The following is a 14,223-nucleotide window of genomic DNA, read 5'->3' as shown; positions in this document are numbered from 1 at the left end:
GGCTTGGAATCCGGAACTTCTTGCATCCAAAGCGAGAACCATATCCCAAGACCAACAAGCTATCTTTCCGTCCACATAACGAATAAATACGAGTACTTGTATCCGAGGCTTCATATAAAAAGCAGCATGACTTTTGAATAGTTAACTGACAGATAATAGGATAATAAGTCAAGAATTTGTCCAGATTGAGTCAGGCAAAAACCCTTTCAATTATGCGATTTCTTGAATTTCTTATATACACCAATTTTGATTCTAATCATGCTTTCCTCATTGGTGTCAAGTTGTTATCATGATATAAAGGCAATTGCTAATTTATGGATGAACGAAGGAGTCCCTACGCTATGTCATTGATAGCATTGATTGCCCATACCTCAGCATGCTGTGCAGCATAAGTTGAGAAGATCAAAGCCAGGGCCAGTTCAAAATTGACTTGTGGTCTTTGTCGACCATTCCCCAAGAAAATGGTGATTGGGCTCGTCCGGGATTTGAACCCGGGACCTCTCGCACCCTAAGCGAGAATCATACCCCTAGACCAACGAGCCACTCGTCTTCACCCTGTGAATAATGTATGAAAATGAGGTTCAATCAACACTTCGATTATCTCATGAGATGTAACTTTGCTAAGAGATGATGAACATTTTTTGCACAAATAAGTTTTGAAAGTGTTCCTAATGCCAGATGTTTGTTGAAAATGCGTGGTTATAGACTTGTACGAAAAGTAATATCACTTTGCTATAACACAAATAATGAAATGGGAACCAATATTTAATGGCATTTCTAACTTTACTCACCACATACTCTAACACTCTATTGAGATGAATAAAACTCAGGTCGCAAAAGTCTTCGTGTATTGTCCTTATGATTGTCTATTCATCCCAGAAAAATAAAACTACCAGGCTTGGAATCCGGAACTTCTTGCATCCAAAGCGAGAACCATATCCCAAGACCAACAAGCTATCTTTCCGTCCACATAACGAATAAATACGAGTACTTGTATCCGAGGCTTCATATAAAAAGCAGCATGACTTTTGAATACTTAACTGACAGATAATAGGATAATAAGTCAAGAATTTGTCCAGATTGAGTCAGGCAAAAACCCTTTCAATTATGCGATTTCTTGAATTTCTTATATACACCAATTTTGATTCTAATCATGCTTTCCTCATTGGTGTCAAGTTATTATGATGATATAAAGGCAATTGCTAATGTATGGATGAACGAAGGAGTCCCTACGCTATGTCATTGATAGCATTGATTGCCCATACCTCAGCATGCTGTGCAGCGTAAGTTGAGAAGATCAAAGCCAGGGCCAGTTCAAAATTGACTTGGTCTTTGTCGTCCATTCCCCAAGAAAACGGTGCTGGGGTTCGTCTGGGATTTGAACCCAGAACCTTTTGCACAGGAGCGAGAATCAAACCTCTCTACCAACGAGCCACTCTTCTACAACCATTGAATAATGTATGAAAATGAGGTTAAATCAACACTTAGATTATCTCATGAGATGTAACTTTGCTAAGAGATGATGAACATGTTTTGCACAAATAAGTTTTGAAAGTGTTCTTAATACCAGATGTTGGTTGAAAATGCATGGTTATAGACTTGTACGAAAAGCAATATCACTTTGCTATAACAAAAATAATGAAATGCGAACCAATATTTAATGGCATTTCTAACTTTACTCACCACATACTCTAACACTCTATTGAGATGAATAAAACTCAGGTCGCAAAAGTCTTCGTGTATTGTCCTTATTATTGTCTATTCATCCCAGAAAAATAAAACTACCGGGCTTGGAATCCAGAACTTCTTGCATCCAAAGCGAGAACCATATCCCAAGACCAACAAGCTATCTTTCTGTCCACATAACGCATAAATACGAGTACTTGTATTCGACGATTCATATTAAAAGCAGCATGACTTTTGAATAGTAAACTGACATAGAATAGGATAATGAGTCAAGAATTTGTCCAGATTGAGTCAGCAAAAACCCTTTCAATTATGTGATTTCTTGAATTGCTTATTTTACACCAATTTTCATTCTAATCATGCTTTCCTCATTGGTGTCAAGTTGTTATCATGATATAAAGGCAATTGCTAATTTATGGATGAACGAAGGAGTCCCTACGCTATGTCATTGATAGCATTGATTGCCCATACCTCAGCATGCTGTGCAGCATAAGTTGAGAAGATCAAAGCCAGGGCCAGTTCAAAATTGACTTGTGGTCTTTGTCGACCATTCCCCAAGAAAATGTTGATTGGGCTCGTCCAGGATTTGAACCCGGGACCTCTCGCACCCTAAGCGAGAATCATACCCCTAGACCAACGAGCCACTCGTCTTCACCCAGTGAATAATATATGAAAATGAGGTTCAATCAACACTTCGATTATCTCATGAGATGTAACTTTGCTAAGAGATGATGAACATTTTTTGCACAAATAAGTTTTGAAAGTGTTCTTAATACCAGATGTTGGTTGAAAATGCATGGTTATAGACTTGTACGAAAAGCAATATCACTTTGCTATAACAAAAATAATGAAATGCGAACCAATATTTAATGGCATTTCTAACTTTACTCACCACATACTCTAACACTCTATTGAGATGAATAAAACTCAGGTCGCAAAAGTCTTCGTGTATTGTCCTTATGATTGTCTATTCATCCCAGAAAAATAAAACTACCAGGCTTGGAATCCGGAACTTCTTGCATCCAAAGCGAGAACCATATCCCAAGACCAACAAGCTATCTTTCCGTCCACATAACGAATAAATACGAGTACTTGTATCCGAGGCTTCATATAAAAAGCAGCATGACTTTTGAATAGTTAACTGACAGATAATAGGATAATAAGTCAAGAATTTGTCCAGATTGAGTCAGGCAAAAACCCTTTCAATTATGCGATTTCTTGAATTTTTATATATACACCAATTTTGATTCTAATCATGCTTTCCTCATTGGTGTCAAGTTGTTATGATATAAAGGCAATTGCTAATTTATGGATGAACGAAGGAGTCCCTACGCTATGTCATTGATAGCATTGATTGCCCATACCTCAGCATGCTGTGCAGCATAAGTTGAGAAGATCAAAGCCAGGGCCAGTTCAAAATTGACTTGTGGTCTTTGTCGACCATTCCCCAAGAAAATGGTGATTGGGCTCGTCCGGGATTTGAACCCGGGACCTCTCGCACCCGAAGCGAGAATCATACCCCTAGACCAACGAGCCACTCGTCTTCACCCTGTGAATAATGTATGAAAATGAGGTTCAATCAACACTTCGATTATCTCATGAGATGTAACTTTGCTAAGAGATGATGAACATTTTTTGCACAAATAAGTTTTGAAAGTGTTCTTAATGCCAGATGTTGGTTGAAAATGCGTGGTTATAGACTTGTACGAAAAGTAATATCACTTTGCTATAACACAAATAATGAAATGGGAACCAATATTTAATGACATTTCTAACTTTACTCACCACATACTCTAACACTCTATTGAGATGAATAAAACTCAGGTCGCAAAAGTCTTCGTGTATTGTCCTTATTATTGTCTATTCATCCCAGAAAAATAAAACTACCGGGCTTGGAATCCAGAACTTCTTGCATCCAAAGCGAGAACCATATCCCAAGACCAACAAGCTATCTTTCTGTCCACATAACGCATAAAAATGACGAGTACTTGTATTCGACGATTCATATTAAAAGCAGCATGACTTTTGAATAGTAAACTGACATAGAATAGGATAATGAGTCAAGAATTTGTCCAGATTGAGTCAGCAAAAACCCTTTCAATTATGTGATTTCTTGAATTGCTTATTTTACACCAATTTTCATTCTAATCATGCTTTCCTCATTGGTGTCAAGTTGTTATCATGATATAAAGGCAATTGCTAATTTATGGATGAACGAAGGAGTCCCTACGCTATGTCATTGATAGCATTGATTGCCCATACCTCAGCATGCTGTGCAGCATAAGTTGAGAAGATCAAAGCCAGGGCCAGTTCAAAATTGACTTGGTCTTTGTCGTCCATTCCCCAAGAAAACGTTGCTGGGGTTCGTCTGGGATTTGAACCCAGAACCTTTTGCACAGGAGCGAGAATCAAACCTCTCTACCAACGAGCCACTCGTCTACAACCATTGAATAATGTATGAAAATGAGGTTAAATCAACACTTAGATTATCTCATGAGATGTAACTTTGCTAAGAGATGATGAACATGTTTTGCACAAATAAGTTTTGAAAGTGTTCTTAATACCAGATGTTGGTTGAAAATGCATGGTTATAGACTTGTACGAAAAGCAATATCACTTTGCTATAACAAAAATAATGAAATGGGAACCAATATTTAATGGCATTTCTAACTTTACTCACCACATACTCTAACACTCTATTGAGATGAATAAAACTCAGGTCGCAAAAGTCTTCGTGGATTGTCCTTATGATTGTATATTCATCCCAGAAAAATAAAACTACCAGGCTTGGAATTCGGAACTTCTTGCATCCAAAGCGAGAACCATATCCCAAGACCAACAAGCTATCTTTCTGTCCAAATAACGCATAAATACGAGTACTTGTATTCGACGATTCATTTTAAAAGCAGCATGACTTTTGAATAGTTAACTGACAGATAATAGGATAATGAGTCAAGAATTTGTCCAGGTTGAGTCAGGCAAAAACCCTTTCAATTATGCGATTTCTTGAATTTCTTATTTTACACCAATTTTTATTCTAATCATGCTTTCCTCATTGGTGTCAAGTTGTTATAATGATATAAAGGCAATTGCTAATTTATGGATGAACGAAGGAGTCCCTACGCTATGTCATTGATAGCATTGATTGCCCATACCTCAGCATGCTGTGCAGCATAAGTTGAGAAGATCAAAGCCAGGGCCAGTTCAAAATTGACTTGTGGTCTTTGTCGACCATTCCCCAAGAAAATGGTGATTGGGCTCGTCCGGGATTTGAACCCGGGACCTCTCGCACCCGAAGCGAGAATCATACCCCTAGACCAACGAGCCACTCGTCTTCACCCAGTGAATAATGTATGAAAATGAGGTTCAATCAACACTTCGATTATCTCATGAGATGTAACTATGCTAAGAGATAAGTTTTGAAAGTGTTCTTAATGCCAGATGTTGGTTGAAAATGCGTGGTTATAGACTTGTACGAAAAGTAATATAACTTTGCTATAACACAAATAATGAAATGGGAACCAATATTTAATGACATTTCTAACTTTACTCACCACATACTCTAACACTCTATTGAGATGAATAAAACTCAGGTCGCAAAAGTCTTCGTGTATTGTCCTTATGATTGTCTATTCATCCCAGAAAAATAAAACTACCGGGGTTGGAATCCAGAACTTCTTGCATCCAAAGCGAGAACCATATCCCAAGACCAACAAGCTATCTTTCTGTCCACATAACACATAAATACGAGTACTTGTATTCGACGATTCATATTAAAAGCAGCATGACTTTTGAATAGTAAACTGACATAGAATAGGATAATGAGTCAAGAATTTGTCCAGATTGAGTCAGCAAAAACCCTTTCAATTATGTGATTTCTTGAATTGCTTATTTTACACCAATTTTCATTCTAATCATGCTTTCCTCATTGGTGTCAAGTTGTTATCATGATATAAAGGCAATTGCTAATTTATGGATGAACGAAGGAGTCCCTACGCCATGTCATTGATTGCATTGATTGCCCATACCTCAGCATGCTGTGCAGCATAAGTTGAGAAGATCAAAGCCAGGGCCAGTTCAAAATTGACTTGTGGTCTTTGTCGACCATTCCCCAAGAAAATGGTGATTGGGCTCGTCCGGGATTTGAACCCAGAACCTTTTGCACAGGAGCGAGAATCAAAAATCTCTACCAACGAGCCACTCGTCTACAACTATTGAATAATGTATGAAAATGAGGTTAAATCAACACTTAGATTATCTCATGAGATGTAACTTTGCTAAGAGATGATGAACATTTTTGTCACAAATAAGTTTTGAAAGTGTTCTTAATGCCAGATGTTGGTTGAAAATGCATGGTTATAGACTTGTACGAAAAGCAATATCACTTTGCTATAACAAAAATAATGAAATGGGAACCAATATTTAATGACATTTCTAACTTTACTCACCACATACTCTAACACTCTATTGAGATTACTAAAACTCAGGTCGCAAAAGTCTTCGTGTATTGTCCTTATTATTGTCTATTCATCCCAGAAAAATAAAACTACCGGGCTTGGAATCCAGAACTTCTTGCATCCAAAGCGAGAACCATATCCCAAGACCAACAAGCTATCTTTCTGTCCACATAACGCATAAATACGAGTACTTGTATTCGACTATTCATATAAAAAGCAGCATGACTTTTGAATAGTAAACTGACATAGAATAGGATAATGAGTCAAAAATTTGTCCAGATTGAGTCAGCAAAAACCCTTTCAATTATGTGATTTCTTGAATTGCTTATTTTACACCAATTTTCATTCTAATCATGCTTTCCTCATTGGTGTCAAGTTGTTATCATGATATAAAGGCAATTGCTAATTTATGGATGAACGAAGGAGTCCCTACGCTATGTCATTGATAGCATTGATTGCCCATACCTCAGCATGCTGTGCAGCATAAGTTGAGAAGATCAAAGCCAGGGCCAGTTCAAAATTGACTTGTGGTCTTTGTCGACCATTCCCCAAGAAAATGTTGATTGGGCTCGTCCAGGATTTGAACCTGGGACCTCTCGCACCCTAAGCGAGAATCATACCCCTAGACCAACGAGCCACTCGTCTTCACCCAGTGAATAATATATGAAAATGAGGTTCAATCAACACTTCGATTATCTCATGAGATGTAACTTTGCTAAGAGATGATGCACATTTTTTGCACAAATAAGTTTTGAAAGTGTTCTTAATGCCAGATGTTGGTTGAACATGCGTGGTTATAGACTTGTACGAAAAGTAATATAACTTTGCTATAACACAAATAATGAAATGGGAACCAATATTTAATGACATTTCTAACTTTACTCACCACATACTCTAACACTCTATTGAGATGAATAAAACTCAGGTCGCAAAAGTCTTCGTGTATTGTCCTTATGATTGTCTATTCATCCCAGAAAAATAAAACTACCGGGGTTGGAATCCAGAACTTCTTGCATCCAAAGCGAGAACCATATCCCAAGACCAACAAGCTATCTTTCTGTCCACATAACGCATAAATACGAGTACTTGTATTCGACGATTCATATTAAAAGCAGCATGACTTTTGAATAGTAAACTGACATAGAATAGGATAATGAGTCAAGAATTTGTCCAGATTGAGTCAGCAAAAACCCTTTCAATTATGTGATTTCTTGAATTGCTTATTTTACACCAATTTTCATTCTAATCATGCTTTCCTCATTGGTGTCAAGTTGTTATCATGATATAAAGGCAATTGCTAATTTATGGATGAACGAAGGAGTCCCTACGCTATGTCATTGATAGCATTGATTGCCCATCCCTCAGCATGCTGTGCAGCATAAGTTGAGAAGATCAAAGCCAGGGCCAGTTCAAAATTGACTTGGTCTTTGTCGTCCATTCCCCAAGAAAACGTTGCTGGGGTTCGTCTGGGATTTGAACCCAGAACCTTTTGCACAGGAGCGAGAATCAAACCTCTCTACCAACGAGCCACTCGTCTACAACCATTGAATAATGTATGAAAATGAGGTTAAATCAACACTTAGATTATCTCATGAGATGTAACTTTGCTAAGAGATGATGAACATGTTTTGCACAAATAAGTTTTGAAAGTGTTCTTAATACCAGATGTTGGTTGAAAATGCATGGTTATAGACTTGTACGAAAAGTAATATCACTTTGCTATAACAAAAATAATGAAATGGGAACCAATATTTAATGGCATTTCTAACTTTACTCACCACATACTCTAACACTCTATTGAGATGAATAAAACTCAGGTCGCAAAAGTCTTCGTGGATTGTCCTTATGATTGTATATTCATCCCAGAAAAATAAAACTACCAGGCTTGGAATCCGGAACTTCTTGCATCCAAAGCGAGAACCATATCCCAAGACCAACAAGCTATCTTTCCGTCCACATAACGAATAAATACGAGTACTTGTATCCGAGGCTTCATATAAAAAGCAGCATGACTTTTGAATAGTTAACTGACAGAGAATAGGATAATAAGTCAAGAATTTGTCCAGATTGAGTCAGGCAAAAACCCTTTCAACTATGCGATTTCTTGAATTTCTTATATACACCAATTTTGATTCTAATCATGCTTTCCTCATTGGTGTCAAGTTGTTATCATGATATAAAGGCAATTGCTAATTTATGGATGAACGAAGGAGTCCCTACGCTATGTCATTGATAGCATTGATTGCCCATACCTCAGCATGCTGTGCAGCATAAGTTGAGAAGATCAAAGCCAGGGCCAGTTCAAAATTGACTTGTGGTCTTTGTCGACCATTCCCCAAGAAAATGGTGATTGGGCTCGTCCGGGATTTGAACCCGGGACCTCTCGCACCCGAAGCGAGAATCATACCCCTAGACCAACGAGCCACTCGTCTTCACCCAGTGAATAATGTATGAAAATGAGGTTCAATCAACACTTCGATTATCTCATGAGATGTAACTATGCTAAGAGATGATGAACATTTTTGCCACAAAAAAGTTTTGAAAGTGTTCTTAATGCCAGATGTTGGTTGAAAATGCGTGGTTATAGACTTGTACGAAAAGTAATATCACTTTGCTATAACACAAATAATGAAATGGGAACCAATATTTAATGACATTTCTAACTTTACTCACCACATACTCTAACACTCTATTGAGATGAATAAAACTCAGGTCGCAAAAGTCTTCGTGTATTGTCCTTATGATTGTCTATTCATCCCAGAAAAATAAAACTACCGGGGTTGGAATCCAGAACTTCTTGCATCCAAAGCGAGAACCATATCCCAAGACCAACAAGCTATCTTTCTGTCCACATAACACATAAATACGAGTACTTGTATTCGACGATTCATATTAAAAGCAGCATGACTTTTGAATAGTAAACTGACATAGAATAGGATAATGAGTCAAGAATTTGTCCAGATTGAGTCAGCAAAAACCCTTTCAATTATGTGATTTCTTGAATTGCTTATTTTACACCAATTTTCATTCTAATCATGCTTTCCTCATTGGTGTCAAGTTGTTATCATGATATAAAGGCAATTGCTAATTTATGGATGAACGAAGGAGTCCCTACGCTATGTCATTGATAGCATTGATTGCCCATACCTCAGCATGCTGTGCAGCATAAGTTGAGAAGATCAAAGCCAGGGCCAGTTCAAAATTGACTTGTGGTCTTTGTCGACCATTCCCCAAGAAAATGGTGATTGGGCTCGTCCGGGATTTGAACCCGGGACCTCTCGCACCCTAAGCGAGAATCATACCCCTAGACCAACGAGCCACTCGTCTTCACTCTGTGAATAATGTATGAAAATGAGGTTCAATCAACACTTCGATTATCTAATGAGATGTAACTTTGCTAAGAGATAAGTTTTGAAAGTGTTCTTAATGCCAGATGTTGGTTGAAAATGCGTGGTTATAGACTTGTACGAAAAGTAATATAACTTTGCTATAACACAAATAATGAAATGGGAACCAATATTTAATGACATTTCTAACTTTACTCACCACATACTCTAACACTCTATTGAGATGAATAAAACTCAGGTCGCAAAAGTCTTCGTGTATTGTCCTTATGATTGTCTATTCATCCCAGAAAAATAAAACTACCGGGGTTGGAATCCAGAACTTCTTGCATCCAAAGCGAGAACCATATCCCAAGACCAACAAGCTATCTTTCTGTCCACATAACACATAAATACGAGTACTTGTATTCGACGATTCATATTAAAAGCAGCATGACTTTTGAATAGTAAACTGACATAGAATAGGATAATGAGTCAAGAATTTGTCCAGATTGAGTCAGCAAAAACCCTTTCAATTATGTGATTTCTTGAATTGCTTATTTTACACCAATTTTCATTCTAATCATGCTTTCCTCATTGGTGTCAAGTTGTTATCATGATATAAAGGCAATTGCTAATTTATGGATGAACGAAGGAGTCCCTACGCTATGTCATTGATTGCATTGATTGCCCATACCTCAGCATGCTGTGCAGCATAAGTTGAGAAGATCAAAGCCAGGGCCAGTTCAAAATTGACTTGGTCTTTGTCGTCCATTCCCCAAGAAAACGGTGCTGGGGTTCGTCTGGGATTTGAACCCAGAACCTTTTGCACAGGAGCGAGAATCAAACCTCTCTACCAACGAGCCACTCGTCTACAACCATTGAATAATGTATGAAAATGAGGTTAAATCAACACTTAGATTATCTCATGAGATGTAACTTTGCTAAGAGATGATGAACATGTTTTGCACAAATAAGTTTTGAAAGTGTTCTTAATACCAGATGTTGGTTGAAAATGCATGGTTATAGACTTGTACGAAAAGCAATATCACTTTGCTATAACAAAAATAATGAAATGGGAACCAATATTTAATGGCATTTCTAACTTTACTCACCACATACTCTAACACTCTATTGAGATTACTAAAACTCAGGTCGCAAAAGTCTTCGTGGATTGTCCTTATGATTGTATATTCATCCCAGAAAAATAAAACTACCAGGCTTGGAATCCGGAACTTCTTGCATCCAAAGCGAGAACCATATCCCAAGACCAACAAGCTATCTTTCCGTCCACATAACGAATAAATACGAGTACTTGTATCCGAGGCTTCATATAAAAAGCAGCATGACTTTTGAATAGTTAACTGACAGAGAATAGGATAATAAGTCAAGAATTTGTCCAGATTGAGTCAGGCAAAAACCCTTTCAATTATGCGATTTCTTGAATTTCTTATATACACCAATTTTGATTCTAATCATGCTTTCCTCATTGGTGTCAAGTTGTTATCATGATATAAAGGCAATTGCTAATTTATGGATGAACGAAGGAGTCCCTACGCTATGTCATTGATAGCATTGATTGCCCATACCTCAGCATGCTGTGCAGCATAAGTTGAGAAGATCAAAGCCAGGGCCAGTTCAAAATTGACTTGTGGTCTTTGTCGACCATTCCCCAAGAAAATGGTGATTGGGCTCGTCCGGGATTTGAACCCGGGACCTCTCGCACCCGAAGCGAGAATCATACCCCTAGACCAACGAGCCACTCGTCTTCACCCAGTGAATAATATATGAAAATGAGGTTCAATCAACACTTCGATTATCTCATGAGATGTAACTTTGCTAAGAGATGATGAACATTTTTTGCACAAATAAGTTTTGAAAGTGTTCTTAATGCCAGATGTTGGTTGAAAATGCGTGGTTATAGACTTGTACGAAAAGTAATATAACTTTGCTATAACACAAATAATGAAATGGGAACCAATATTTAATGACATTTCTAACTTTACTCACCACATACTCTAACACTCTATTGAGATGAATAAAACTCAGGTCGCAAAAGTCTTCGTGTATTGTCCTTATGATTGTCTATTCATCCCAGAAAAATAAAACTACCGGGGTTGGAATCCAGAACTTCTTGCATCCAAAGCGAGAACCATATCCCAAGACCAACAAGCTATCTTTCTGTCCACATAACACATAAATACGAGTACTTGTATTCGACGATTCATATTAAAAGCAGCATGACTTTTGAATAGTAAACTGACATAGAATAGGATAATGAGTCAAGAATTTGTCCAGATTGAGTCAGCAAAAACCCTTTCAATTATGTGATTTCTTGAATTGCTTATTTTACACCAATTTTCATTCTAATCATGCTTTCCTCATTGGTGTCAAGTTGTTATCATGATATAAAGGCAATTGCTAATTTATGGATGAACGAAGGAGTCCCTACGCTATGTCATTGATAGCATTGATTGCCCATACCTCAGCATGCTGTGCAGCATAAGTTGAGAAGATCAAAGCCAGGGCCAGTTCAAAATTGACTTGTGGTCTTTGTCGACCATTCCCCAGGAAAATGGTGATTGGGCTCGTCCGGGATTTGAACCCGGGACCTCTCGCACCCTAAGCGAGAATCATACCCCTAGACCAACGAGCCACTCGTCTTCACTCTGTGAATAATGTATGAAAATGAGGTTCAATCAACACTTCGATTATCTAATGAGATGTAACTTTGCTAAGAGATAAGTTTTGAAAGTGTTCTTAATGCCAGATGTTGGTTGAAAATGCGTGGTTATAGACTTGTACGAAAAGTAATATAACTTTGCTATAACACAAATAATGAAATGGGAACCAATATTTAATGACATTTCTAACTTTACTCACCACATACTCTAACACTCTATTGAGATGAATAAAACTCAGGTCGCAAAAGTCTTCGTGTATTGTCCTTATGATTGTCTATTCATCCCAGAAAAATAAAACTACCGGGGTTGGAATCCAGAACTTCTTGCATCCAAAGCGAGAACCATATCCCAAGACCAACAAGCTATCTTTCTGTCCACATAACACATAAATACGAGTACTTGTATTCGACGATTCATATTAAAAGCAGCATGACTTTTGAATAGTAAACTGACATAGAATAGGATAATGAGTCAAGAATTTGTCCAGATTGAGTCAGCAAAAACCCTTTCAATTATGTGATTTCTTGAATTGCTTATTTTACACCAATTTTCATTCTAATCATGCTTTCCTCATTGGTGTCAAGTTGTTATCATGATATAAAGGCAATTGCTAATTTATGGATGAACGAAGGAGTCCCTACGCTATGTCATTGATTGCATTGATTGCCCATACCTCAGCATGCTGTGCAGCATAAGTTGAGAAGATCAAAGCCAGGGCCAGTTCAAAATTGACTTGGTCTTTGTCGTCCATTCCCCAAGAAAACGGTGCTGGGGTTCGTCTGGGATTTGAACCCAGAACCTTTTGCACAGGAGCGAGAATCAAACCTCTCTACCAACGAGCCACTCGTCTACAACCATTGAATAATGTATGAAAATGAGGTTAAATCAACACTTAGATTATCTCATGAGATGTAACTTTGCTAAGAGATGATGAACATGTTTTGCACAAATAAGTTTTGAAAGTGTTCTTAATACCAGATGTTGGTTGAAAATGCATGGTTATAGACTTGTACGAAAAGCAATATCACTTTGCTATAACAAAAATAATGAAATGGGAACCAATATTTAATGGCATTTCTAACTTTACTCACCACATACTCTAACACTCTATTGAGATTACTAAAACTCAGGTCGCAAAAGTCTTCGTGGATTGTCCTTATGATTGTATATTCATCCCAGAAAAATAAAACTACCAGGCTTGGAATCCGGAACTTCTTGCATCCAAAGCGAGAACCATATCCCAAGACCAACAAGCTATCTTTCCGTCCACATAACGAATAAATACGAGTACTTGTATCCGAGGCTTCATATAAAAAGCAGCATGACTTTTGAATAGTTAACTGACAGAGAATAGGATAATAAGTCAAGAATTTGTCCAGATTGAGTCAGGCAAAAACCCTTTCAATTATGCGATTTCTTGAATTTCTTATATACACCAATTTTGATTCTAATCATGCTTTCCTCATTGGTGTCAAGTTGTTATCATGATATAAAGGCAATTGCTAATTTATGGATGAACGAAGGAGTCCCTACGCTATGTCATTGATAGCATTGATTGCCCATACCTCAGCATGCTGTGCAGCATAAGTTGAGAAGATCAAAGCCAGGGCCAGTTCAAAATTGACTTGTGGTCTTTGTCGACCATTCCCCAAGAAAATGGTGATTGGGCTCGTCCGGGATTTGAACCCGGGACCTCTCGCACCCGAAGCGAGAATCATACCCCTAGACCAACGAGCCACTCGTCTTCACCCAGTGAATAATATATGAAAATGAGGTTCAATCAACACTTCGATTATCTCATGAGATGTAACTTTGCTAAGAGATGATGAACATTTTTTGCACAAATAAGTTTTGAAAGTGTTCTTAATGCCAGATGTTGGTTGAAAATGCGTGGTTATAGACTTGTACGAAAAGTAATATAACTTTGCTATAACACAAATAATGAAATGGGAACCAATATTTAATGACATTTCTAACTTTACTCACCACATACTCTAACACTCTATTGAGATGAATAAAACTCAGGTCGCAAAAGTCTTCGTGTATTGTCCTTATGATTGTCTATTCATCCCA

At 37.6% G+C, this 14,223-nt stretch overlaps 10 non-coding genes across 10 annotated transcripts; all 10 read right to left on the bottom strand.

The window, feature by feature from the left end:
* Positions 1 to 470: 470 nt before the first annotated feature.
* Positions 471 to 542, bottom strand: TRNAP-AGG (transfer RNA proline (anticodon AGG)). Its single transcript has one exon. It is a non-coding gene; the product is annotated as a tRNA-Pro (tRNA).
* A 1,715-nt stretch (positions 543 to 2,257) lies between these two features.
* TRNAP-AGG (transfer RNA proline (anticodon AGG)) lies at positions 2,258 to 2,329 on the bottom strand. Its single transcript has one exon. It is a non-coding gene; the product is annotated as a tRNA-Pro (tRNA).
* Positions 2,330 to 3,150: 821 nt separating this feature from the next.
* TRNAP-CGG (transfer RNA proline (anticodon CGG)) lies at positions 3,151 to 3,222 on the bottom strand. The gene has a single exon. It is a non-coding gene; the product is annotated as a tRNA-Pro (tRNA).
* Positions 3,223 to 4,941: 1,719 nt separating this feature from the next.
* Positions 4,942 to 5,013, bottom strand: TRNAP-CGG (transfer RNA proline (anticodon CGG)). Its single transcript has one exon. It is a non-coding gene; the product is annotated as a tRNA-Pro (tRNA).
* A 1,695-nt stretch (positions 5,014 to 6,708) lies between these two features.
* TRNAP-AGG (transfer RNA proline (anticodon AGG)) lies at positions 6,709 to 6,780 on the bottom strand. Its single transcript has one exon. It is a non-coding gene; the product is annotated as a tRNA-Pro (tRNA).
* A 1,715-nt stretch (positions 6,781 to 8,495) lies between these two features.
* On the bottom strand, positions 8,496 to 8,567 carry TRNAP-CGG (transfer RNA proline (anticodon CGG)). The gene has a single exon. It is a non-coding gene; the product is annotated as a tRNA-Pro (tRNA).
* An 823-nt stretch (positions 8,568 to 9,390) lies between these two features.
* Positions 9,391 to 9,462, bottom strand: TRNAP-AGG (transfer RNA proline (anticodon AGG)). Its single transcript has one exon. It is a non-coding gene; the product is annotated as a tRNA-Pro (tRNA).
* Positions 9,463 to 11,155: 1,693 nt separating this feature from the next.
* On the bottom strand, positions 11,156 to 11,227 carry TRNAP-CGG (transfer RNA proline (anticodon CGG)). The gene has a single exon. It is a non-coding gene; the product is annotated as a tRNA-Pro (tRNA).
* Positions 11,228 to 12,050: 823 nt separating this feature from the next.
* Positions 12,051 to 12,122, bottom strand: TRNAP-AGG (transfer RNA proline (anticodon AGG)). The gene has a single exon. It is a non-coding gene; the product is annotated as a tRNA-Pro (tRNA).
* Positions 12,123 to 13,815: 1,693 nt separating this feature from the next.
* On the bottom strand, positions 13,816 to 13,887 carry TRNAP-CGG (transfer RNA proline (anticodon CGG)). The gene has a single exon. It is a non-coding gene; the product is annotated as a tRNA-Pro (tRNA).
* Between the last annotated feature and the right edge of the window lie 336 nt (positions 13,888 to 14,223).

Source organism: Petromyzon marinus, chromosome 35 (assembly GCF_048934315.1).
Source record: "Petromyzon marinus isolate PM22_M1 ecotype Great Lakes invasive population chromosome 35, UKy_Petmar_22M1.pri1.0, whole genome shotgun sequence".
NCBI classification, from domain to species: domain Eukaryota; kingdom Metazoa; phylum Chordata; class Hyperoartia; order Petromyzontiformes; family Petromyzontidae; genus Petromyzon; species Petromyzon marinus.
This window is presented reverse-complemented; position numbering and strand designations above follow the sequence as displayed.